The following is a 23,642-nucleotide window of genomic DNA, read 5'->3' as shown; positions in this document are numbered from 1 at the left end:
CATAATTTGGTCTCCTAAACCTATGAGAGCATTTTTTTAACTCATCAACCTCAGTTTTTAGTTGAGTATCAATATGACTTTGTAATGCTAATGCAATACTGGTATTTTTAGACAATTGATTAACATAATGTGCTTGTTGTAGTTTTACTTAATGCTAAACCGGCGGTAGCGGTTGTGGCTGTTAAAGCGGCTAAGGCTAATATGCTACATATTAATATTCCAATGAATCGTTTAGGTCTTTTTAAAACTTCAGATAATTCTAGCCAAGTTTGCATGCTAGTACTATGATACCATGGTTCAGAAATATTTACAGGCAGCATTACATAGGAAGGTTGTTTTAACATCATAACAGAAAAAGTTCCTTTCATAGGCAGAATGCAAGTACTAAAAATACAATTCTGACAAGTTATATTATATCCTAAGGAACCAGAAGTAAACTCAATCTGTAAATCTCCTATTAGCAAGGCATATGAGGGTGTAACACAAGTAATAACTGGTTGATAAGAATAAGACAATGCAAACTTCCCCAAATCCCAATGCTTATAAAAAACCAAACTATTATTAGTAACAGAAACTGAAGAAATTAAAATGGTACCATTATTATAATTTAAGGTGCACCAGATTTGAGAATTCAAAATCAGATTGGGGAAAATCAGAAGGAAAAAAGGAGGGAAACTTCAAACTTGTAACAGCTTTAACTACCTTTAAACTATGGCCGGCCAGTAAAGTCCCTTGTCCTCCTACATATACTTCAACACAAAAATAGTATCTTTGACTTTGCAGCTTCTATTAGAGCTCCACTTTCAGCTTTATAATTAGACCCATCTTTGTTGCTGTAATTACCAGTCTCATTCTTTCCATTTTTGTTATTGTTGCCCTGTGAAATCATTTTTTCTAGAACAGCAAGAAGATGTAAAGCTTTCTCAGCTTGGTAGGTTAATATATACAGGTCTACGAGCAAAAAACACACCGCTTGGGCAAATTTTTCTTCAAAAGGTTCTATGAACTGATAAAAGTTTTTCACCAACGGATATGGCTTCTGTATACTATCAGACACGATACAGGATGACTGCTTGATTGTAATATAACATACTGTTTTCAAGATCATCTAGTCCATCCATTTCTTCAACAGCCGAGTGCACCTGATTCTTCAATTGGTTAAGTGTCTGTCTTAAACTATCTGTTGTTATGTGGTTACTTTTGAAAAACTCAGCTACTGCCGTATTCAAAATTATTTTATAATTGTCTTTGTTTATATCTTGTAGGCAGGCAAGATGTTGCAGACAGACATAATTTCCAGCTGTAAAAGCCTGGAAAGCACTGGTGGACAACTCCTTCTCTAGATCAGTGACCTCTGGTCGCTTCTTGGATACTTTTTGTCCCATATTTTTTTACTTCTGACTATTGCCCCGAGTTACTATCAACTTTACTATGTGGCCACACTTTCACTCTTCACTCCGGGGATTCACCTACCGAGATTCAGATGTCCCTCTCGTCCGGTCCCTGTTCAGGCGCCACTTGCCGCCAGCCGCGGCGGGTCCTCAAAGTGCAGCAACCATCGACGAGAGGGGGTAGGGAACTGAACGCACCAAGGTATGGGATCAGAAGGGCACAAGCAACTGATGGTTGCAAGGAAAGTTTAACAACAAAGCATAGCCGTATATATCCCCCTAAAGCAGGGAATTTGCTTAGTCACCATCTTATCGGCATCAGCTGGTTAATTGGCTTCTCGGCTTAGTCACGCCTTATCGGCATCAGCTGGTTGATTGGCTTCTCGGCTTCTCCCTCAAAGGCACCAACTTCCCCTCCAGGGTTGCTTTTCCTAGCTTTAGGGAACCAGGGACTCCCAGTAACTGAGCAGGTCCCTGGAGCGATTTGGCCAAAGGCCATCTCCTTTTTTACGTTCATCCCATAAAGTCCAGGATGCAGACCAAGGAGAGTACAATCGGGCCCTGAGGCTTATGAGGGTCTGAATGGCGCCTTCCTCAGAGGGCAATGCTCGCCACAGGAAATAATACCACTTCTAACCTTGATTTTGAGCTCTTTGCTTAGAGGGTTAAGAAATGAAATCTACTTTTTCAGGAGAGACAACAGGATGAATTAGGAGAGGAAAAGGTTCAAGACATTTCTAAAGGGGACTATGCAGTAGCAACATTCAGCCACCAGAGGGCAGTGTAGATTTTCTGGAGGGTCTGGAGAGAGGCAAGGGGTACGGAAAGGACGGTAAAATGCAAATTTACAGTTAAGTTTCGTCTGGTAAAATTAGAATGAAAAAAAAAAAACAAACAAACCAACCCCACCCGGTAGTAGAGTCTTTCCTTTCATTCTGCTCTGTGTGCTCCGGATGAAAACTGACACCTGCCGAAGGCTGCAGCAGATTCCAGATTCCAGGAGGACCCCAGGACATCAGGTGGCTGACTGGGGAGGTCTTGGGTGGGGGGGGGTGTTAGGGAGAAGATGGTTGGGGGAGGGTGCTTCGGGAAAGTGAGTGGGTGGCTTCCAGCCGGGCTGAACTTGCGCCAGCAGCTCACTTCCAGTAAGGGAGCTTGTGCAAGAAGGAGAGCGAATCCAGGGCTGGCGGGGGAGTCCCCGCCCCGTTTTCCATATCCGGTGTTTGCTAGAAGAAAACCGCTCCTGCCTGACCTTCTATTACCCAAGCTCTGCTTCAGTGGCTCATCCTGTGACGCAGGAAGGGACTGGGTCAGAACAGGGTTCCTTCCTTTAGGGAAGAACGAGGTGCAAGGGACAGGAATTCCTCCTCATCCTGAATTTCTTCACTTTTGTTTTCTGTTAAATCGTTAAGTTTACCTGGTCACCTAGTTCACCCCAAGGTGTGGTGGAATTTAGCGAGAAGAGGAGCAGACCCCCTGGAAGGCTTGCTTAAAAGCTGACACCCAGTGCTTTCTACCACTGCTTGTTTGTAGATAGTCGAAACCAACAGAATAAGAAGCTCAGATGTGGCTCTGAGAAGTTTCTGGTATTTGTCAGGACCTGAGTGACCTGTAAGATCTCACTCTCCACTAGGCTGAGAATTTGCCTCCCCTCCACCCCGTTTACTTTTCTGTCCCCAAATTTGCTCAGCTCCAGTGTCCTGGCTCTCCAGAGAGCACCAGGTGACAACTTAGTTGGAATAATTAACACAAAGCTCCAGATTCAAATAATATGAGCCCCCTCCAGTTAGTATTTTTAAAATTGTGGTAAAGTGTATATAACAATATTTATCATTTTAATCATTTGGAAGTGGATAATCTAGTGATATTAAGTACATTCACAATGTTGTGTAACCATCACCACTATATATTTCCAAAACTATTTTGTCGTCCCCAACATAAACTTTGTATGCATTAAAAAATAACTTCCGGGCTTCCCTGGTGGCGCAGTGGTTGAGAATCCGCCTGCCGATGCAGGAGACACGGGTTCGTGCCCTGGTCCGGGAAGATCCCACATGCCGCGGAGCAACTAAGCCCGTGAGCCATGGCCGCTGAGCCTGTGCGTCCGGAGCCTGTGCTCCGCAACGGGAGAGGCCACAACAGTGAGAGGCAAAAAACTTCCTCATTCCCTGCACACACACCCCCTTCCGCAGTCCTGTACCCTGTATTCTACTTTTTGTTTCTATGAATTTGCCTATTCTGTTTCTCCTATAATTAGAATCATGCATTTGTCCTGTGTCTGGCTTATTAGCGTAATGTTTTCAAGGTCCATCCATGGGGTGGCATATACTAAAATTGTTATTCTTTTTCTTATGGCTGAATAATGTTCCATTGTATGTGTACACCACATTTATTTACCCACTCATCTGTTGGTGGACACGGGTTGTTTCCACTTTTTGGCTATTGTGAATAATGCCGCTATAAACATTGGTGTACAAATATCTGTTTGATTTCCTGCTTTCTTATGGATAGATACCTTGGAGTGGAATTGCTAGGTTGTATGGTAGTTGCATGTTTAACTTTTTGGGGAGCTGCCCAGTTGTTTTCCCCAGCGACCGTACCAGCAAAGCATGATGGTTCCAATTTCTCCACATCCTCACTAATACTTGTTATTTTCTGTGTGTTTAAATTATTATTTTTATTATAGCCATTCTAGTAAATATGAAGTGATATCTCACTGTGGTTTTGATTTACATTTCCATAATGACTTATGATGTTGAACATCTTTTCATTTGCTTATTGGCCATTTGTGTATCTTCTTTGTTTGGGGAATGTCTACTCAAGTCTTTTGCCCGTTTTTTAAAAAATGGAAGTATAGCTGATTTACAATATTGTGTTAGTTTCAGGTGTACAGCAAAGTGATTCAGTTATATTATATATATATATATATTTTTCAGATTAGTTTCCATTATAGGTTATTATAAGGTGTTGAATATAGTTCCCTGTGTTATACAGTAAATCCTTGTTGCTTATCTGTTTTATGTATGGTAGTTTGTATCTGTTAATCCCAAACTCCTAATTTATCCCACCCCAGTCTTCCCATTCCCCTTTGGTAACCATAAGTTTGTTTCCTATGTCTGTGAATATGTTTTTGTTTTGTATATAGATTCATTTGTTTTATTTTTTGGATTCCACATATAAGTTATATAATACTTGTCTTTCTCTGTCTGACTTACTTCACTTAGTATGACAGTCTCTAAGTCCATCCATGTTGCTGCAAATGGCAATATTTCATTCTTTTCTATGGCTGAGTAATATTCCATTGTATATATGTACCACGTCTTCTTAAACCAATCGTCTGTTGATACTTTGCCCATTTTTGAATTGAGTTGTTTGCAGGCCTTCAGGAAGTCTTTACATATTCTGAATATTAATCCCTTACCAGATATTTGGTTTCCAAATATTTTCCCCCATTCTGTAGGTTGTCTTTCCACTTTCTTTTTTTCTTCTAATTTTATTTATTTATTTAAAAAATTTTTAGTTATGTTTTGATTTTCTCTAAAAACTGACATATCATTGAGACTATACTGATGTTCACAGACCAGGGTTATAAATATATTTATGGGAAAAATTGTTGCATTAACTAAACAAGCTCTTGCACCAGGAACAGCCCCTGGGCATTTATATTCAACTTCTGCTACATTTCCAAGGGCAGGCCACCCTGATATGGCATGTTCATGAAAAGTAAGTAGCACTGAATACTGGCAAGTCCCACTATAACCTCTGCAGAAACTTTATATGGAAGGCATTTCTTCTGGGACTAGTAAGAACTTGGTGGTCTTGTAGAATGGATTTGGGAGTGTTCCCTCCCCTTCAGTTTTCTGGAGTAGTTTGACAAGGAAAGCTATTAGCTTTTCTTTATATGTTTGGTAGAATTCCCTTGTGAAGCCCTCTGGTCCTGGATTTTTGTTTGCTGGGAGTTTCTTGTGGTTTTTTAAAAATTACAAATTAAATTTCACTACTAGTGATCAGTCTGGTTCAGCTTGTCTGTTTCTTCCCAATTCAGTCTTGGCAAACTGTATGTTTCTAGACATTTTCCTATTTCTTCTCACTTTTCAATTTGTTGGAATATAACTGTTTGTAGTAATCTCTTATGATTTTTTGTATCATCTCTGTGATATCAGTTGTTATTTCTCCTCTTTCACTTCTTATTCTATTTGGGTCTCTCTCTTTTTTCTTGATAAGCCTGGCTAAAGGCATATCAATTTTGTTTATATTTTCCACACACAAAAAAGCTTGTGGTTTCATTGATCTTTTCGATTTTGTTTTTCTCTATTTTATTTCCTCTCTGATCTTTATTATTTCCTTCCTTCTGTTGACTTTGGGCTTTGTTCTCCTTTTTTCTAATTCCTTCAGATGGTAGGTTAGGATGTTAATATGAGGTTTTTCTTGTTTCTTCAGGTAAGCCTGTATTGCTATAAACTTCCCTCTTATAACTGCCTTTGTTGCATCCCATTGTCTTGGAAAGTTGTGTTTTTATTTTCATTTGTCTTGAGATATTTTCTGATTTCCTCTTTGATTGCTTCATTAATCCATTGGTGTTTTAGTAGCATGTTGTTTAGTTTGTGTTTTCTTACTGTAATTGACTTCTATTTCCTTACTGTTGTGGTCAGAAAAAATGCTTGATATAATTTCTATCCTCCTAAATTTGTTGAGACTTGTTTTGTGGTCTTAGCATATGATCTATCCTGGAGAACTTTCCATATGCACTTGAAAATAATGCATATTCTGTTGTTTTTGGATGGAATGTCTTGTAGATATCTCTTAAGTCCAACTGGTCTAATGTGTCATTTAAGACTACTGTTTCCTTATTGATTTTCTGTCTGGATAATCTGTCCATTGATGTAAGTGTGGTGTTGAAGTCCCCTACTATTGTTGTATTATTGTCAATTTTTCCCTTTATGTCTGTTAATATTTGCTTTACGTATTTAGGAGCTCTTATATTAGGTGCATATATGTTAACAAGTGTTGTATCCTCTTCTTGTATTGTTCCCTTTATCATGATGTAATGCTCTTTTTGTCTTTTGTTATAGCCCTTGTTTTAAAGTCTATTTTGTCTGATATGAGTTGCTACCCTGGCTTTCTTGTCGTTTCCATTTGCATGAAATATCTTTTTCCATCCCCTCACTTTGTCTGTGTGTATCTTTAGCTCTGAAGTGTGTCTCTTGTAAGCAGCATATAGAGGGGTCTTGTTTTTTCATCCAATTAGTCACCCTATGTCTTTTGATTGGAGCATTTAGTTCTTTGACATATAAGTTAATTATTAATAGATATGTGCATACTGCCATTTTCTTATTTGTTTTCTGGTTGGTTTTGTAGTTCTTCTATGTTCTTTTCTCTTTTAGTTTCTGCCCTTGTGGTTTTATGGTTTCCTTTAGTGGTATGTTTGTGTTTCTTTTGCTCTAGATTTTGTGTATCTATTGAAGGCTTTTTGTTTGTGGTTACTGTGAGGTTCATCTATGTTTACCTGTGACTATATCTACTTGTTTCAAACCGATAGTCATTTAATTTCAAATAGATGCTAAAAAATCCACTATTTTTACTCCCTTGCCCCACATTTTATGTTTTTGTGTCATATTTTACACTTTCATGTTTATCCCCTCACTGTTTATTATAGTTATAGTTCATTTGACAGTTTTTGGATTTTTAATCTTCATACAGCTTATTTAAGTGTTTGATCCACAGCCTTTACTAATGGGATTTTTTCTTTCCTGTAGATTCTTCCTTCTTATTGTATCTTTTTCTTTTCCACTTAGAGAAGTGGAAATGAAGTGGAGAATGTTAAAGTGTCCACCCTTTAACATTTCTTTTAGTGTAGGCTTAGTATTGATGAACTCTTAGCTTTTGCTTGTCTGAGAAGTTCTTTATCTCTCCTTCAATTCTGAATGATAATCTTGCTGGCTAGAGTCTCCTGGGTTGTAGGCTTTTCCCTTTTAGCACCTTAAATATATCATGCCACTCTCTTCTGGACTGCGAAGTTTCTGCAGAGCAATCAGCTGATAGCGTTATGGAGGTTCCTTGTATATGACTCTTTATTTTTCTCTTGCTGCAATTAGAATTCTATCTTTATTTTTTACTTTTGATGTTTTAATTATGATATGTCCTTCTGTGGGTTTGTGGGTTTGTGGGTTTGTTTGGGTTCATCTTGTTTGGGACCCTCTGTGCTTCCTGTATCTGTATCTATGTTCCCATCAGGCTTTGGAAGTTTTCACCCATAATTTAATCAAATACGTTCTTGAACCCCCTTTCTCTCACTTCTCCTTCTGGGACTCTTATAAGGAGAATGTTGGTGTGCTTGATGTTATCTTGGAGGCTCCTTAAACTGTTCTCATTTTTAAAGATTTGTTTTTCTCTTTCATGTTCTGATTGGGTGATTTCCACTATCCTATATTCCAGATGACATATGCATTCTTCTTTATCACTTAGTCTGCTATTCATTGCTTCTAGTGTGTTTTTCATTTCAGTTATTGTACTCTTCAGTTCTGACTGCTTCTTTTTTATATTTCCTAGTTCCTTATTAAAATTCACTTTGTGTTCCTCTATTCTTTTCCTTAGTTCACTTAACATTTTTATTACTAATTCTTTGAACTCTTTATCTGGTAAATTATTTATTTCTGTTTCATCAGTTGTTTTTTCAGAGGTTTTGTCTCGTTCTTTCATTTGAAAAAAATTCCTTTGTCTTCTCGTTTTGCTTAACTTTCTGTCTCTATGAAATTAGACAAAATAGTTACCTATCCCAGTCTTGAGTGGATATCCTTGTGTGGGAGCATCCCTACACAGTCTGTGTGTGCCCAGTAGTGGTTTTGGTGGGAGAACTGGATCTGACATGAGCACGAGACACATCTTCCCCCAGTGTGTGCTGGCAGCTATCACCTTGGTAGGAGGTGGGGCTGGAGATGAAGGGGCTAGAGCCAGAGCCAGGTGTGAGCCAGGGCTTCTCCTCTTCTCAGGGGCCAACATCATCCTCTTGGGGGCAGGGACAGGTCCCATGTTGCTGGAGCAGAAGTCCTGAGAGTTGGGTCTGATATGGCTCCATTCCCTCTAAGTGTGTGCTCCCCTCCCTCCCATCACTGTACCCTCACCCTAGAGGGTAGCAGTGCTGGAGGAAGAGAGGATGGATTGGGCAGTTGGGGTGGGTCAGGGTGTGGGCTGTGGCAGTCCTGGCACCAGTCAGAGTACCAGACAACTTCTGATCTGCTGCCTTTGTAGGCTCTGGCAGTGGATCCCTCACCTGGTTGAGATGCGGTGCAGGGTCCAAGTGGGCTTCATCCCCCACAACTGTGTACTGGGAGGTTGTGGTAAACTGGCCAGAGTCTCGGGCAGTTTCAGTCTGTTTCCTCTGCCTTGTTCTAGGTGTATGCAAGCATGTGCACTCTTCTGGAGCAGAGTCCAGATTTATTGCAGCTCCAGTGTCAGTCCCACTGGTTTTCAAACCAGCTAACTTGTCTTCCTGGTGTCTGACCCCAGGCCTGGGGCAATATGTGGATCGAACTGCTCACTCCCCAGGGAGGATCTCTAAGACCATGTAATTCCCCCCCTTCTGTGTCCCCTCCTAGAGGGACAGGTCCCAGCCTAATCACTTCTCTTCCCTTCCTATCCATTTTCATATGGATCTTTCATACAGCCTTGGTTGTGTGAATTTTTCTGCCAGTCTCCAGTGTGATCTACATGTAGATGTATTTTTGATGTGTTCATGGGGGGAGGTGAGCTCCAACTCATTCTACTCTGCCATCTTTATCTCCCTCAAAAATGAGAAGGTCTATTATCTTTCATAGTGAAAAGTCTAGCAGTAGGACACAGGTTTCAGGGTTGGTTGATTGGCCCAATAATGTCATCAGGTACCTGGGTACTTTCTAATTTTCTGCTCTGATGCTTCAGCATTAACTTCAACCTAAGGTTGATGATTCATCTTTTTAAATTTAATTTAACTTATTTATTTTTTATACAGCAGGTTCTTATTAGTTATCTATTTTATACATATTAGTGAATCTATGTCAATCCCAGTCTCCCAAGATGATTCAGCTTGACCTAAGTTTCTTGGTAGCCTCATCATAAGACCAGCAGCAACTGGGTGACATGCTGCCTTGTTTAGATCCACATGGCGAGAAAGACTGTCTGGTTTTATACAGAAGTACGAGGTAAACTTCTTCTAGCAACTCATTGGTCTAAACTGGCTTAGTCCTGATCATCCATGAGCCAGTGAGTGGAGATGCAGAGGGATGGATTACCACAACTGGCTTGGATGGGTCATCTGGGGCAGAAGAGTTTTGGGGAGCCAACCAGAATGCCCTTTTTCTTTGAGTTGAGTACTCCCAACATAGATCTCTTAATCTCCTTACAACTTAGGTTTGTATTAATTCTACTGAGATTTCCTCTACCTTGACTAAGAATCTGATTTATCCCCTATAGCTTAAGAATCTTTATTCCTTTTATCTTTCTGCTAATAAATCCACTGTATCACCAAGTCTGAAACAACAATCACTTCTTTGCAACTCAGCATCATATTCAGCCTTCTTCCATTGGGGGAATATGGTTCCATCAAAGAAGGAGGGGAGATGGGGGTTGAGACAAGCTTCACCTTCACTGTTTGAACCTGGATGGAGTTCCATAGATTAAGAAGAATAGAAGTTGAGACAGTTAACATTGAATGTCCACCAATTCCTGGCTTGAACAGCTCAAAGACCGGAGGAATGCAATGTTTCTCAACGTGGGGTCTACAGACTGTCACATCAGAGCCACGGTCCCACCTATATCTCTCATATCCTGGTTTATTTCATGCCCCTACTCTCATTTTCTTTTTGCTCCAATTTATATTTAACTCTTACTTAAACATTTTAAGTATTTTACAATGTCACTTTAAGTCCTTTGTTGAATGCTGGCAGAGTATGAATGAAAACATTGTCTAGGAACATAAATGTAGTTGGATGTTAGCTGTGTTCATCTGGTCCCTTAAGATCTAGATGATCTTGGTTCCTATCATCTTGGCCATGAGAAGTCTTCTTGAATTCCTAAATACTTTGCCTAGAAATCTACTTAACTAGATCACTGAGTTTGTTAGGAGTATTTTCTATTTTCCACATTAGTGCAGGTGAGAGTTTTAAGAAATCTTCCACCACTGCATAACAAGGGCCTCTTATCCTCCAGCTTCCACTAATATTTTTCTCACTTTCCCATAAGCCTCACTGACAGTTCCTTGGGGAGCTTTAGACTTTCATCCACTGCTTTTTCCCAAGCCAATGCCACATGTTTTATGTCCTTGTTATAATATCATATCCCTTTAAAAGCTGTTCTAGTTATACTATTGTGAAACAAACCACCCCCAAATGTGGTAATTTAAAACAAAAAATCATTTACTTTGCTCATTCAGCTGCAGTTTTGGTGGAGCTCAGTGGGCATGGCTATTCCCTGCTCTATGTAGCGACACTGGTGCGGCTGGACTGGGGCTGGAGGAACTTCTTCCAATATGGCTCCCAATCTACCTCCAATATGGTGCACTACATTCCAGGTTGGCTGGTGTTGGCCCGTGTCTCAAGGCCTGGTCCTGGAAACCAGCACAGCATCAGTATTGCCATATTCCATTTAATCAAGCAGTCACAAATCCCAGGTTCAAGGAAAGGGGACATAGACCTCCTTCTCTGTGAGACAAGTGTCAACGAATTCTGGGGGCATGTTTGCAATTACCATACTACCTTTAAAAGATTGGCTATTTTTTTTACTAATTTGGCTCCTGCTTCTGGCCCCAGTGGCCTGGAGGTTTCTCTCTTTCCTGTTTGGCTGCTTTCAGAAACTCTAAGAACAGTCTTCCCATTTTATAATACAGAGCATTATAATTTATAAATCTGTATTTATAATGCAGAGCTCCCTCCAGCCTTGTATACAAATGCTTGGAGTCTAACTTATTTAGTCAAGGTCACTAATGTGCCTGAGTAACCCAAGGGCCTGAGTTATTGGAAGTTTCTGGCTTTCTCTTTTCCTTCCCACATAAATCTCTGCAAGGGGAAGAGGCAAATGAGGAGGTTTAGTTCCCTTCAATATAAATTATGTCATTGCAGCTAGAAACAACTTTGGTCGATTTTGGTCAGTGGACTTTTCTGCCCTCTTTCCTTTGCATAAGCACAGTCCCTTGTGTTCTGTAGCCTCCTTGGAGCTGGTCCCATTCCTCCTCCCTGGACTGCTCCTTCCCCTGGTCCTCCATGCCTTAAGTCCTTCTCCTCAATCCCCTGCCACCACAGTCCCTTAAATGTGGAGAAGCTTCTTGGAGATTGTGAAAGGAGACAAAATATTTGTGGCCTTGTTTTCAGTGGTCACAAATCCTTGCACTTCTCTTTGTCCCTCTCTGGGGGAGAGGGATAGCGAGTCAGTTCACTTTCTCTTCGGAGGCCTGGGAGCCACCGTGGGAATCCCGTCAGGGCCTAGTAGAACACAGATGTTTTACCTTAGGGTTAGGTTTAGTGTTAGGTTTGGGGTTAGGCTTACCCAGGCTCTGCAGCAGGAACAGGAGGCCAGTAGGTGGAGGTAGTGAGCGAATAGCGGATGAGTCTTTATCTCGCTTCCTTTATCATCTTTGTCAATACATGCATTCATATGTATTTATTTATACCCAGTCTCGTCCCAGAACTTCTTTGAATTGGGTCATAAAACAAATTATACTATTGTAATGTATAAGAACGTGAGCGATGAGAAATCAGGTAAAAAGTGGCGGGGTGAAATACTATGTATGCAGACTTATGAACTTGCAAATGTTACCAGGTGGGACAGAACAATTTGAACCTCGAAGACCCTTTTGTTTTCAGGTTTACTGAGGTATAATTGACAAATAAAAATTGTATATATTTAAGGTGTGCAGTGTGATGTTTTGATATACACATACTCGTGAAATGATCACCACAATCAAGCTGGATAATATATCCATCACCCCACATAGTTACCTTTTTTTCCTGTGGTGAGAACACCTAAGAGCTACCCTCTTAGCAAATATCGAGTATACAAATACAGCATTGTTAATCATGGTATCAGGCTGCCCATTGGATTCCTACAACTTATTCATCCTGCATAACTGAAACTTTGTACCCTTTGACTAATATCACCCCCACTCTCCCACCTTCTCCCCTTCCCCCACTGCCAAACCTCTGGCAACCACCATTCTACTCTACAAAGTTCAACTATTTTAGATTCTACTTATAAGTGAGATCGTACATTTTTTGCCTTTTTACTTCTGGATTTTTTTCACTTAAGCATAATGCCCTCCAGGTTCCTCCATGTTGCCACAAATTGCAGGATTTCCTTCTTTCTTAAGGCTCAATAATATTCCTTTGTTTTTATATATATATATGTACACCACATCTTGTTTTAATCATTATTGTTCCACATTTTTTTTCCTGAAGTCCCTTTCATTGGCTTTGCTTCATGGGCTGATGTTTCCTCATGGCATCTAAATCCTCTCAGTTCCCTCATCCCTCCTTTGTTACATCTAAAGAGACAGAGAATGTCCATTTCTTAGAGGGCAGGCTGAAAAAAATGGATATCTTGCTGGAATAAGACTTATATTTTAACTTTAGATAGTGTGCCAGGGACCCAGTGATTACTCCTGATAAAACTCCATCTTCGTGTCTCTGAGCCTTCCTCATTATTCTTTATTTTTCTTTGGTGTACTTCTCTCCACCAGACATATTAGATCTTTACTTGTTTATTACTTCTCTCCTTGTAGTAGAAGATGAGTTCTATGGCAACATGGACTTGCTCCATTTCATTCACTGCTGTATTCTCAGCATCAAATTTAAGATTCTGCTGTGGTGTTCTGGACTCCTCAATCACACTGAGAATGTGAGACAAAAGACCCCTAAGTTGTCATAAGGTATGGAGCAAAGAACTCTCTTATCTTGCTGGAGGGAGTGTAAAATGGTACAGCCATTTTGGAAAAAGATTTAGTGGTTTCCTATAATTTTAAATATATACTCACTCTATGACCTAGCAAATTACACTCCTAGGTATTTACTCAAGATAAACAAAACTTATGTTCACAAAAAGACTTGTACAGGGATGTTCGCAGCAGCTTTATTCATGGTGCCACAAGTTGGAAACAACCCAAATATTCACCAGTGGGTAAATGGATAAAAAAATTGTTATGTGCATACAAGGGAAACTACTCAGAAATTCAAGGAAATGTACTACTGACACATACAACCTCATGGGTGGATCTTAAACACATTGTGCTGCATGAAAGGAGAGAGAAAAAAATAAATACATACTGTGTGATTTTCATTTATAGAACATTTTAGAACAGACAAAGCAAATCTATGAGGGAAAAAAATCAGAAGAGCAGTTGCTTCACAGATTGGCTTGATGATTGATTGGAATGGGCAAGAAGGAACTTTCTGGGTTGATGGCAATCTTCTATATCTTGATAGAATTTGGGTTATATGAGTGTACGCATTTGTCAAAACATGAGAAATGATATACTTATGATTTATGCATTTAATTGTATTCACATTTACCTTTAAAAGTACCACAAATACATATTGAACTGTAGTTAATGATATGCATGCTAAAGTGCTTAGGAGTAAAGTGTGTTGACTATGGTTTACTTTGAAATGCATAAAAAAGATCCTGAGATAAATCGACAGAGGGATTGGTTGATGGATAGCTGTGTGATAAAGCAATTATAGTGGAATATTAATTGTAAAATCTGGATGGTATTCACTGTATTTTTTTTTTTTTACTTTTTATTTCAGTAGAGTTGATTTACAATGTTGTGTTAGTTTCAGGTGTACAGCAAAGTGAATCAGTTCTACATATACATGTATCAACTCTTTTTTGGATTATTTTCCCATATAGGCCATTACGTTGAGTAGAGTTCCCTGTGCTCTACAGTAGGTCCTTATTAGTTATCTATTTTATATATTATAATTCTTCAATGCTTCTAGTTTTTCCTGAGTGTTTAAACATTTTCATAATAAATTGTTGGAAGAAATCATGCTAAATGTAGATCCAGTTTATAGAGACCTGGATGACTGGCTGGGTCGTCCATATAAGAAGAAGTCCAGGAGAATGGGAGTTCCTGCCCACCACCGCCAAATGTCAGCAGAGGCAGGAAGAACTTCCAGGGCTGGTCATTTTCAGACGCTCTCAGATTAAGTTGGGAGGTAGGGGGCAGCAACGACAGAAGTGGGACATGCCCCTGACTGGGAGCACTGATCCTTTAGCCCAGGACATTTAATCGGGTCTCAGAAACCAGAGCGGTGCCCAAGTTCTTGTTGACTGTTTTTTTTTATTATTGAGCTATGTCGTGTATACAGTTACATTCACTAATGTAGTGTACAATCCACTGCATATTTGCATATGAATATACTTGGTAAACCACCATCCAGATCAAGACAGAGTATACTTCCACACCCTAGTTAGGCTCCCTTACCCCCTCTCTGAGTCAAAACCATCCCCCACCAGGTAACCACTATTCTGACCTCTATCACCATAGATCAGTTTTACCTATTCTTGAGTTTCATATAAATGGAATTATATGGTATGTACTTTTTGTGGCTGGCTTTTTAATCACTCAACATAAAATCTCAGTTTATTTTCACTGTTGTGAGGAAATTCATGGAACAAATATGCTATAATTTATTTGTCCAGTCTACTGCTGATAGATATTTGGGTTGTTTGTTTGCCTATTATGAATGAAGTTGCTATGAACAGTCTTGAACAAGTATTTTAGAGAATATATAGACATTCATTTATCTTAGAGCATAATTGCTGGGTCATATGGTAGCTTTAGTAGACATTGTCAGTTTTTCAAAATGAGGGTACCAATTTTCACTCCCAAGAGTAATGTATGAGTGTTCCAATCATTAGACTCTTCTCAATATTTGATGTTGTTAGTTTTTAAAAAAAAATATCTTAGTCATTTTATTGGTTGTATTAATGTTTATCATTGAGGTTTTACTTTGCATTTCACTGATAAGTAATGTTTTTGAGCAGGTTTTCAAATGTTATTGGTTGTTTGGAAATCCTCTTTCATGAAATGCCTATTTTGCCTACTTTTTAAAATAAGGGATTATTTGTATTATTCTTACTAATTACTAGTTATTTATGTATGTTCTAGATATGAATTTCCTGTTGCATACAGGTGGTGTTGTAAGTATCTTCACACCCTCAGTGACCTTTCTTTTCTCTCTCTTAATAGTGTCTTGATGATCAAAAGTTCTTAATTTTAAGTAAAGTCTAATTTATCAATGACTTCTTTCACAATGTTTTGGAATCTCATACGAGAAATCTTTGACATCTTCAAGTCAAGATATTGTTCCATATTCTAGAAACTTTATTGTTTTGTCTTTCATATTTAGGTCTAGAAATTAATTTTTATGTGAGGTAGGATATTCAGTTGCTCCACCACCATCTAGTGAAAAGACCATCCTTTGCCACTGAAATCAACAGTCTTTGTTGCAAATCCAGTGACTATGCATCTGTGTGTCTGTTTCTGCATTAATCTATTGACCTATATGCCTATCTGTGTGTCCATATTAGTTGTTTTGATTACTATAACTTTATAGCAAGTTTTTCTATGGCATTATTATTCTATTTTCAAGATTGTCTTGGCTAAGCTTGGCATTTTGCATTTCCATTTATATTTTAGAATCAGTTTGTCAACTTCCTCAAAAATCCTACTTGAATTCTTTTGGAAACCACATTTTATTAAGCTCTCTCCACCCCTCAGAAATCTATTCCAGCAGATTTTCTCTTTGCCATGGGCATCACAGACTGGGAGGTAAGACCAGCACTCCCCCTGATGCCCACCATGTGACCAACCCACGAGAGGAAGGCTCCTTCTCAAGGACAGGCCGCCGCAGAGTTGGCTGGGGTCAGGAGGAGAGCAGGCCCAGCGATGCCTCGGCTCGCAGGGTTAACCAGTAAAGATCCCAGAGCTATAATGAATTCATTTCTCTTAAAAAAAACAAGAAAAAAACTAGTGTGACGCCTCAGTAGTGTCCCAGCGCTCGGGGTTTAAAAATTAAAAAGTGATCAGAAAACAGTTAAAGAGACAACAAAACCAACAGGGCCACCTCCAGGGTGGTGGTCGAGGGGGAGGGACCAGCCCCGCCCACGCGGTGACAGGGAGCAGTTGTCCCTGGAGGAGGTGGAGCCCCCAATTGAGCATCGGCACCTGTAGCAGCACCATGGACAGCACCAGAACCCACCGTGGTTGGGGGACACCCTCTTCCTGAAGGTCAGGAAGCTCCAGAACCTTATGTTCTCCCTGAAGTTAGTGAGACCACCCATAAAGCTTCTAAACACACTCCTAAAGCCTATCTGGTTGTAGATAAAAACCAAGCTGTGCTCGGCCATCCCTGCAGCTTGGCAATTGTGGGGCAGCATCCATCTCAATTCCACCGTGTCGGGGTTGTTACTGTTGGGGAAGGACCCACAATCAACATACTCTGTGAGGTCCATCATGCCGGGAACCTCTCCAGCTTTCAGGACACACTCATACAGGAAGGTGTCCAAAAAAAAGTCCTGCTTGAGACATTTCTGTCACATCGGTGGTGATGGTGGTGGCAGGGGCAGTGTTGGTGGCAGCAGCATCTGCAGCACTGGAGCTGGGAGGTGTATTGTCTGCCCCTACTGAAACTGTATTGGATCTATGGGTAAATTGGAGAGGATTTACATTTTAACAATATTTAGTTTTTAATCCATAAACATGGTATACCTTTCCATTTATTTTGGATTTCTTCAGCTTCAGCACGTTTTGAGATTTTCAGTGTAATGTTATTCTTTGTTAGGTTTATTTTTTAAATTTGTTTTCCTCACCTTATTGCATTGGCTAGGAGTTCCAGTAAATGTAAATAGAAATGGTGCCAGTGGACATCTTTGTCTTGTTCTCAGATTGAGTGGGAATGTACTTATTATTTCACCTTTAAGTAAGATGTTAGGAATCGTTTTTTTAAAAAAATATATACACCTTATAAGATTAAGGAAGTTACTTTATAATCATAGCTTTCTGAGAGTTTAAAAAAATGAACAGATGTGGAATTTTATCAAGTGCCTTTCTGGATCTATTAAGATTATTATATGGTTTTCTCCTTTATTTTGTCAATGTGGTGATATACATTCCTTGATTTTTAAATGTTAAAGAATTCTTGCATTTCTAGAATAAATCCTACTTAGTCATCATGTATTGTTCTTTTTATCTGTTGCTGGATTTGATTTGGTAATTTTCTGTAGGAGTTTTTCTATCTATGTCTACGCAAGACATTGACCTGTACTTTCCATTTTTGTAATGTCTTTGTCAGGTTTTTGTATCAGGAGTCTGCTGTCCTCCTATAGCAAGTTGGGGTGTATTTCTTTTTTTTTTTTTTTTTTTTTGTGGTATGCGGGCCTCTCACTGCTGTGGCCTCTCCCATTGCGGAGCGCAGGCTCAGCGGCCATGGCCCACGGGCCCAGCCGCTCCGCGGCATGTGGGATCCTCCCGGACCGGGGCACGAACCCGCGTCCCCTGCACTGGCAGGCGGATTCTCAACCACTGCGCCACCAGGGAAGCCCTGGGGTGTATTTCTTTTTCTTCTTTATTCACTGAAAGAATTTATGTAAGATTGGTAATATTCTTCCTTATGTGTATGTTTCAAAGAATTCACAAATGAAGTCATCTGGGCCTAGATTTTTGTTTGTTTGCTTTGTTTTTTCTCCTTCTTCTTCCTCCTCCTCTCCTCCTCCTCCTTCTTCTCCTTCCTCTTCTTCTTTTTCTTTGTTTGCGGGGTGCAGTGGGAAGGGCATCTTGAAATCTTGATGTTTATTTTCTTACTATATTTTTTTCCCTTAGGATGTTTTCAGTCCAGAGCAAGGAGAAGATTTTCCATGATATCTTTTTGAATCACTTCAGGAAAAATAAAGTGGAGATAGCAAGTGCAGTAACAAAGCCATTTCCTTTCCTTGAGAGCCTCAGAGATGGGTCCTTTATCACTGAAAACATCTATAATGTAAGTGAAGTTTATTATAACTCCCCAAGGTAACCCAGCCCCACATTAATTTATGTTTGACATCCTGAATTCAAAACTCAGTGTATCACTAACTGGTTGAGAGTTCTTTCATGCTTTTTATGGGAAGACCCTTTTAAGTTAGTTAATCATCCTATAAGGTCAAGGGTGACAGGGCAAGCACACATGACTTCTAACCTAATTGAAGTCCTCTCTTCTTGGCACATGTTGGAGTGGGGGTGGATTGTAGTGGTGATATTGCTGAATTGAAATTAATATGCTCTGCAAGATGTCTAGCAATTTATACAATATAACAAAATAAAACAAAATTAAAGTAATTAAGAGAATTGGGGCAGTATTCCATTACAATATCCACTTATGTCAAATTAAATCCCCAGGGAATTTGTGCGATTATAAATCAAAGTTCTGCCTTGTTTTTTTCTCCTCCAAAGTGTTTAAATTTTGTTAGGTGGTTCTGGAGTCTTGGAATTCAAGTAAATTTGATCAGTGGACCCTTCCGGGGAAATAGAGGAAGAAGCCATCTCTCCACTGTATGATTGTGCAGTTCCCTTTGTGCTCTTTTTTTTTTTTTTTTTTTTTTTTTTTTCAGTATGCGGGCCTCTCACTGTTGTGGCCTCTCCCGTTGCGGAGCACAGGCTCCGGACGCGCAGGCTCAGCGGCCATGGCTCATGGGCCCAGCCGCTCTGCGGCATGCGGTATCTTCCCGGACCGGGACACGAACCCGTGTCCCCTGCATCGGCAGGCGGACTCTCAACCACTGCGCCACCAGGGAAACCCTCCCTTTGTGCTCTTTACAGCAAGGGCAGAACCATCTCCATACTTCCTGGAGCCCGTTCAGGGCTTCTCACATCGGAGCGGGGTGGGCATTGGTTGTTGTGAAATCAACAGAATTGGTATAAGAGCCATTCTTGACACAGCCTAGGCAGGATGAATTGTTCAAAAAGTCAAGAGGAAGCGTTCATTTGTTATTTTAAGCAGTTGATCAAGTATTTAAGAATTTCTAAAATATTACATGAAAAATAGGAGTCTGTCTATACTGAGAAAGTGGAACGAGTATTCCATGCAATTCCTTCCTGGATGTCTGTTTAAGGTTGAAACTATTATTTTACATTCTTTTTCCATTGCACTTTTTTAAAGGAGTCTCAGGAAGCCTGTAGGAACTTGGTCCCTGTAGGGAAAGTGGTATATCATGTTCTCTGTCCCCTTGAGAAGACATTTGACAAATCACTTCTACAAGCCCTCTTCAGCAGGGTCCATCTGAAGGAGTATCCTGACTTAATTCAGGTTTATCGAAGCTTCGAAAATGGTAATCAATTTTCTCCCTTCCCTTTTGGCGTCCAGGTCTACTTTTCATTCATTCATTTTCTCAGTCTCTTATTTAACAACTATTCGTGAGATGCTTCCCATTTCCCAGGCCCCATGCTAGGCGGTGTGATGCAGGTAACTGTGAACTGTGACATTCTTCAAAGGGGACCAGATTCTACAGTAAGTCCCCTACATACAAACCTTCAAGTTGCGAACTTTCAAAGGTGTGAACATGTGTTTGCATGTCCAATCACGTAAGTTAGTTCACGTGTCTGGCATACATTGTCATGTGCGTGTATCCTCTACAAATGGTTGTGCTTTTGTGTACTTTACTGTACAGCACTGTATAGAGTACCGTAGTACAATATCTTTATTTCAAGCCCGGGACGTCTGGAAACAAGCGTGAAAGCAGCGGTGATGTAGCTGGTACTGCTAAGAAGTGCCAAGCGATAACGATGGAAACAAAAGTGACAATAATTGAAAGAGTGGAGCGAGGCGAAAGGATGGTAGATGTCACTCATTCTTATAACATGAATCGTTCAACCATCGGCACGATTCTTAAGAACAAGAAGATCACAAGATCTTGGAACGTGTGAAGTCTGCTGTGCCGATGATGTTGACAATAGTATTGAAGAAGCATAGAAAAGTGGTGGAGGAAATGGAGAAACTTCTCAGTGTGTGGATGCAGGGTCAGCAGCAGTGTCAAGTCCCACTCAGCTTGATGCTGATTCAGGAGAAAGCTAAAAGCCTTTATGAAGACTTGAAGAAACACTGCGAGGAATCCGAGGACACATCTTTTAATGCCAGCCATGGCTGGTTTCATCCGTTCCAGGCTAGAGCCAACCTTCACAACGTAAAAGTTAGTGGCAAGGCAGCGAGTATAGATATGGTAGCTGCCCGGGAACTTCCTGAAATGCTTTGAGAAATTATTGATACAGGTGTGTATTTATCTAAGCAGATTTTTAATATGGATGAGACAGGACTGTACTGGAAGAGGATGCCAGACTGAAGTTACATCAGTAAGGAGGAAAAGTTGATGCCAGGCCATAAGGCAGCAAAGGATAGTCTAACTCTGTTGTTTGGTGGCAGTGCTTTCAGTGATATGAAGCTGAAGTCTCTCTTAGTTTATTAACATCATCCAGAGAACCCAAGAGCCCTTAAAAACATAGGCAAGGGCTCTCTTCCTGTTGCATGGAAGAGTAACCCCAAAGCTTGGGTTATGCAGGCCATTTTCCGGGACTGGTTTTTCCACCACTTTATCCCGGAGGTAGGGAAATGTTGCTTGGAGAAGGAGGTCCCATTCGACATTCTTTTGCTGCTTGACAATGCTCTGGGCGCATTCATGGACAACTATTTTCATCCCAACGTCAAAGTAGTGCATCTGCCACCAAATACTACATAGCTCACCCAACCTATGGACCAGGGAGTTACAGCGACTTTCGAGAAATATTATTCATGTCACACTTTTCGTCAGGCAGTGAAGCTGAGTGACGAACCAGGAACAACCTTGCAACAATTTTGGAAGGACTATAACATCTACAAGGCCATAAAAAACATTGACTTTGCTTGGTGTGAGGTTACGGCCATTACCACGAATGGTGTTTGGAAGAACCTTTGCCTGCAGTTTGTTCAGGATTTTTGTGGATTTGAGAAGGTGGGTGAGGAGTCCAAAGAGGTCTTCAGCAACTTAGTGACCCTCAGCGAGAAGCTGGAGCCAGATCTGCAAGAGGACGATTTCATTGAACTCCTTGCTGGGCAACACGAGGAGCTTACGAATGAAGACCTGATGGAATTGGAGGCCCAGAGAAAGGACGAAGAGAGACAAGAGGAAGAAGTAACTGAAGAACTGAAGAGATTCACGATGCAGGAAATAGCAAGGAGTTTTTCTTTATTTGAGGAGGCACTGTTAGTTTTTGAGGCGCAGGACCCGAATATAGAACCGTATGTGAAGGTTGCAGCAGCCATTCAGAATGTAATCCAGTGCCACCGTGTCACCTATGATGAGAAAAAAAGAGATGCTACCCAGACATCAGTGGATCGTTTTCTCAAGAGGGTAGATAGAATTGAATCCAGCAAGGGACAAGAACCTGTGCCTTCAACGTCAGGCGTGAGTGAAATTGCAGCTGGCCCTCTGTCTCCTATTGCTGATGACCCTTCAGCTCTACCATCTCCTACCTCCTCTCCTCCTCCAGTCAGTAACTCTTCTCGCCTGTTCACTCGATGCCAGCCCCTGTAGGCCAGCTGTTGTATTGTACTACTGTACTTTTCAAGGTACTGTACTGTAAGCTTACTTTTTGTGTTTGTTTTTTATGTATTATCTGTATGAAAAATTATAAACCTATTACAGTACAGTACTGTATAGCCGATTGTGTTAGCTGGGTACCTAGCCTTTCTTGGACTTAACGAACACACTCTCAGAATGGAACTCGTTCCTACGTAGGGGACTTACTGTATTTGATTTCCACAGAAAACTTTATCAAAGGCAAAGAATTAGCTCTCCAGATAAAGAATGGAGAAGTCACAAGAGCCCACCCAGCCCAGAAGGAGAGCCAGCATGTGGAAAAGCATGGGAGTGAGGAGAGGATTCCAGGGAGGCTGGGCTGATTCTGCACATGCAGACTATGCAGTGTTCTGACATCCTAAACCTGCAAAATTGAAGTTTAATTTCTGTAGTAACAGGGAAGTAACACCAGTTCTTAAGCAAGGAAAAAAAAAATTAAAAAATAAGCTAATATAAAATATGAAGTGCATTGATTTGTGAAAATAGTACACTGATGAAAATAAGAGCAATCTAATTTCTATACTGATACCTGAGTTAGAGAAAGGAATAGAGGAAATCAAACAGCTAGGCAAAAATTTCAAGTCACTAATTTTTTAAAAATTTATTTTTTTTGGGGGGGCTGCGTTGGGGCTTTGCCACTGCGTGTGGGCCTCCCCCAGCTGTGGCGAATGGGAGCTACTCTTTGTTGCGGTGCGTGGGCTTCTCATTCAAGTGGCTTCTCTTGTTGCGGAACACGGGCTCTAGGCACACGGGCTTCAGTAGTTGTGGCACGCGGGCTTCAGTAGTTATGGCACGCGGGCTCAGTAGTTGTGGTGCACGGGCTTAGTTGCTCTGTGGCATGCAGGATCTTCCCAGACCAGGGCTTGAACCCGTGTCCTCTGCACTGGCAGGCAGATTCTGAACCACTGCACCACCAGGGGAGCCCACAAGTCACTAATTTTTAAAAGCTTTATTGATATATAATTCACATACTTTGTCAATACATTTGTAAACAGGATGTCCTCAGGTCATGGGAACAAAGGGGATGGTAGTTACCTTTCTGCCCACATCTCATGGGCTCTGGTCCTCTCCATGAACTGTGGGAACCCCCCTCCATGGGCCCAGTACCCACATCACATGTGTTAGTTTCTGGGGCTCCTGGTGCTGGGGTGACCCACACCTACACTTGCTGCCACCCACGTGCCCCTGGGGCAGGTCACTGATGCCACCTCTCAAACCCTGCTGTCCTTGGGAGCTGTGGGTCAGCGATCAAAGTTGAGAGGCTGGGGGCTGTGGTCCAGGGCACGACGTCTCTCCTGCTGTCCAGTCTGCACCTTTGTATGTTCGCAGAAGTCCCCAACCCCTCGTTGGGACACCTTCGCCTTTTCTGAGCTTTGGGCCATTGTTCTCGTACCTTCCACCTGGTTTTGCTGGGGCTTGAAGCTATGTCCTGGGGAAGACAAAGCAGCCATGGCTCTCACAGTCCTGTCCATCTCACCCCCTAGAGGGCACTGTCCCAGGAGGTGCTCCTGCCATCAGCTCTGGGGCAGCCCGGGCTCCACTGCCTCCCCTGGTGTCTCGTCCCCGGACTCCTGGCAGGGACCCACCCCCTAGGCTCCCTGGTTTATTTCCTTCCTCCTACGCTTGCTGGGTCATCTAGCT

The 23,642-nt window shown here is 41.0% G+C and overlaps 1 long non-coding RNA gene across 3 annotated transcripts in view; it reads left to right on the top strand.

The window, feature by feature from the left end:
- Positions 1-1,815: 1,815 nt before the first annotated feature.
- Positions 1,816-23,642, top strand: part of LOC131750537 (uncharacterized) — an 88,280-nt gene continuing 66,453 nt past the window's right edge. The window contains exons 1-2 of one of the 3 annotated variants that reach the window (XR_010839244.1): positions 1,816-2,410; positions 18,241-18,397. This is a non-coding gene — a long non-coding RNA (uncharacterized lncRNA). The remainder of the gene's footprint in view (positions 2,411-18,240; positions 18,398-23,642) is intronic. The other 2 variants (XR_010839245.1, XR_010839246.1) reach the window with 2 other exon arrangements.

The sequence above is a fragment of the Kogia breviceps genome, chromosome 2 (genome assembly GCF_026419965.1).
Source record: "Kogia breviceps isolate mKogBre1 chromosome 2, mKogBre1 haplotype 1, whole genome shotgun sequence".
Taxonomy (NCBI): Eukaryota; Metazoa; Chordata; class Mammalia; order Artiodactyla; family Physeteridae; genus Kogia; species Kogia breviceps.
Note: the sequence above shows the minus strand (reverse complement) of the source record. Positions and strands in the feature narration are given on the sequence as shown.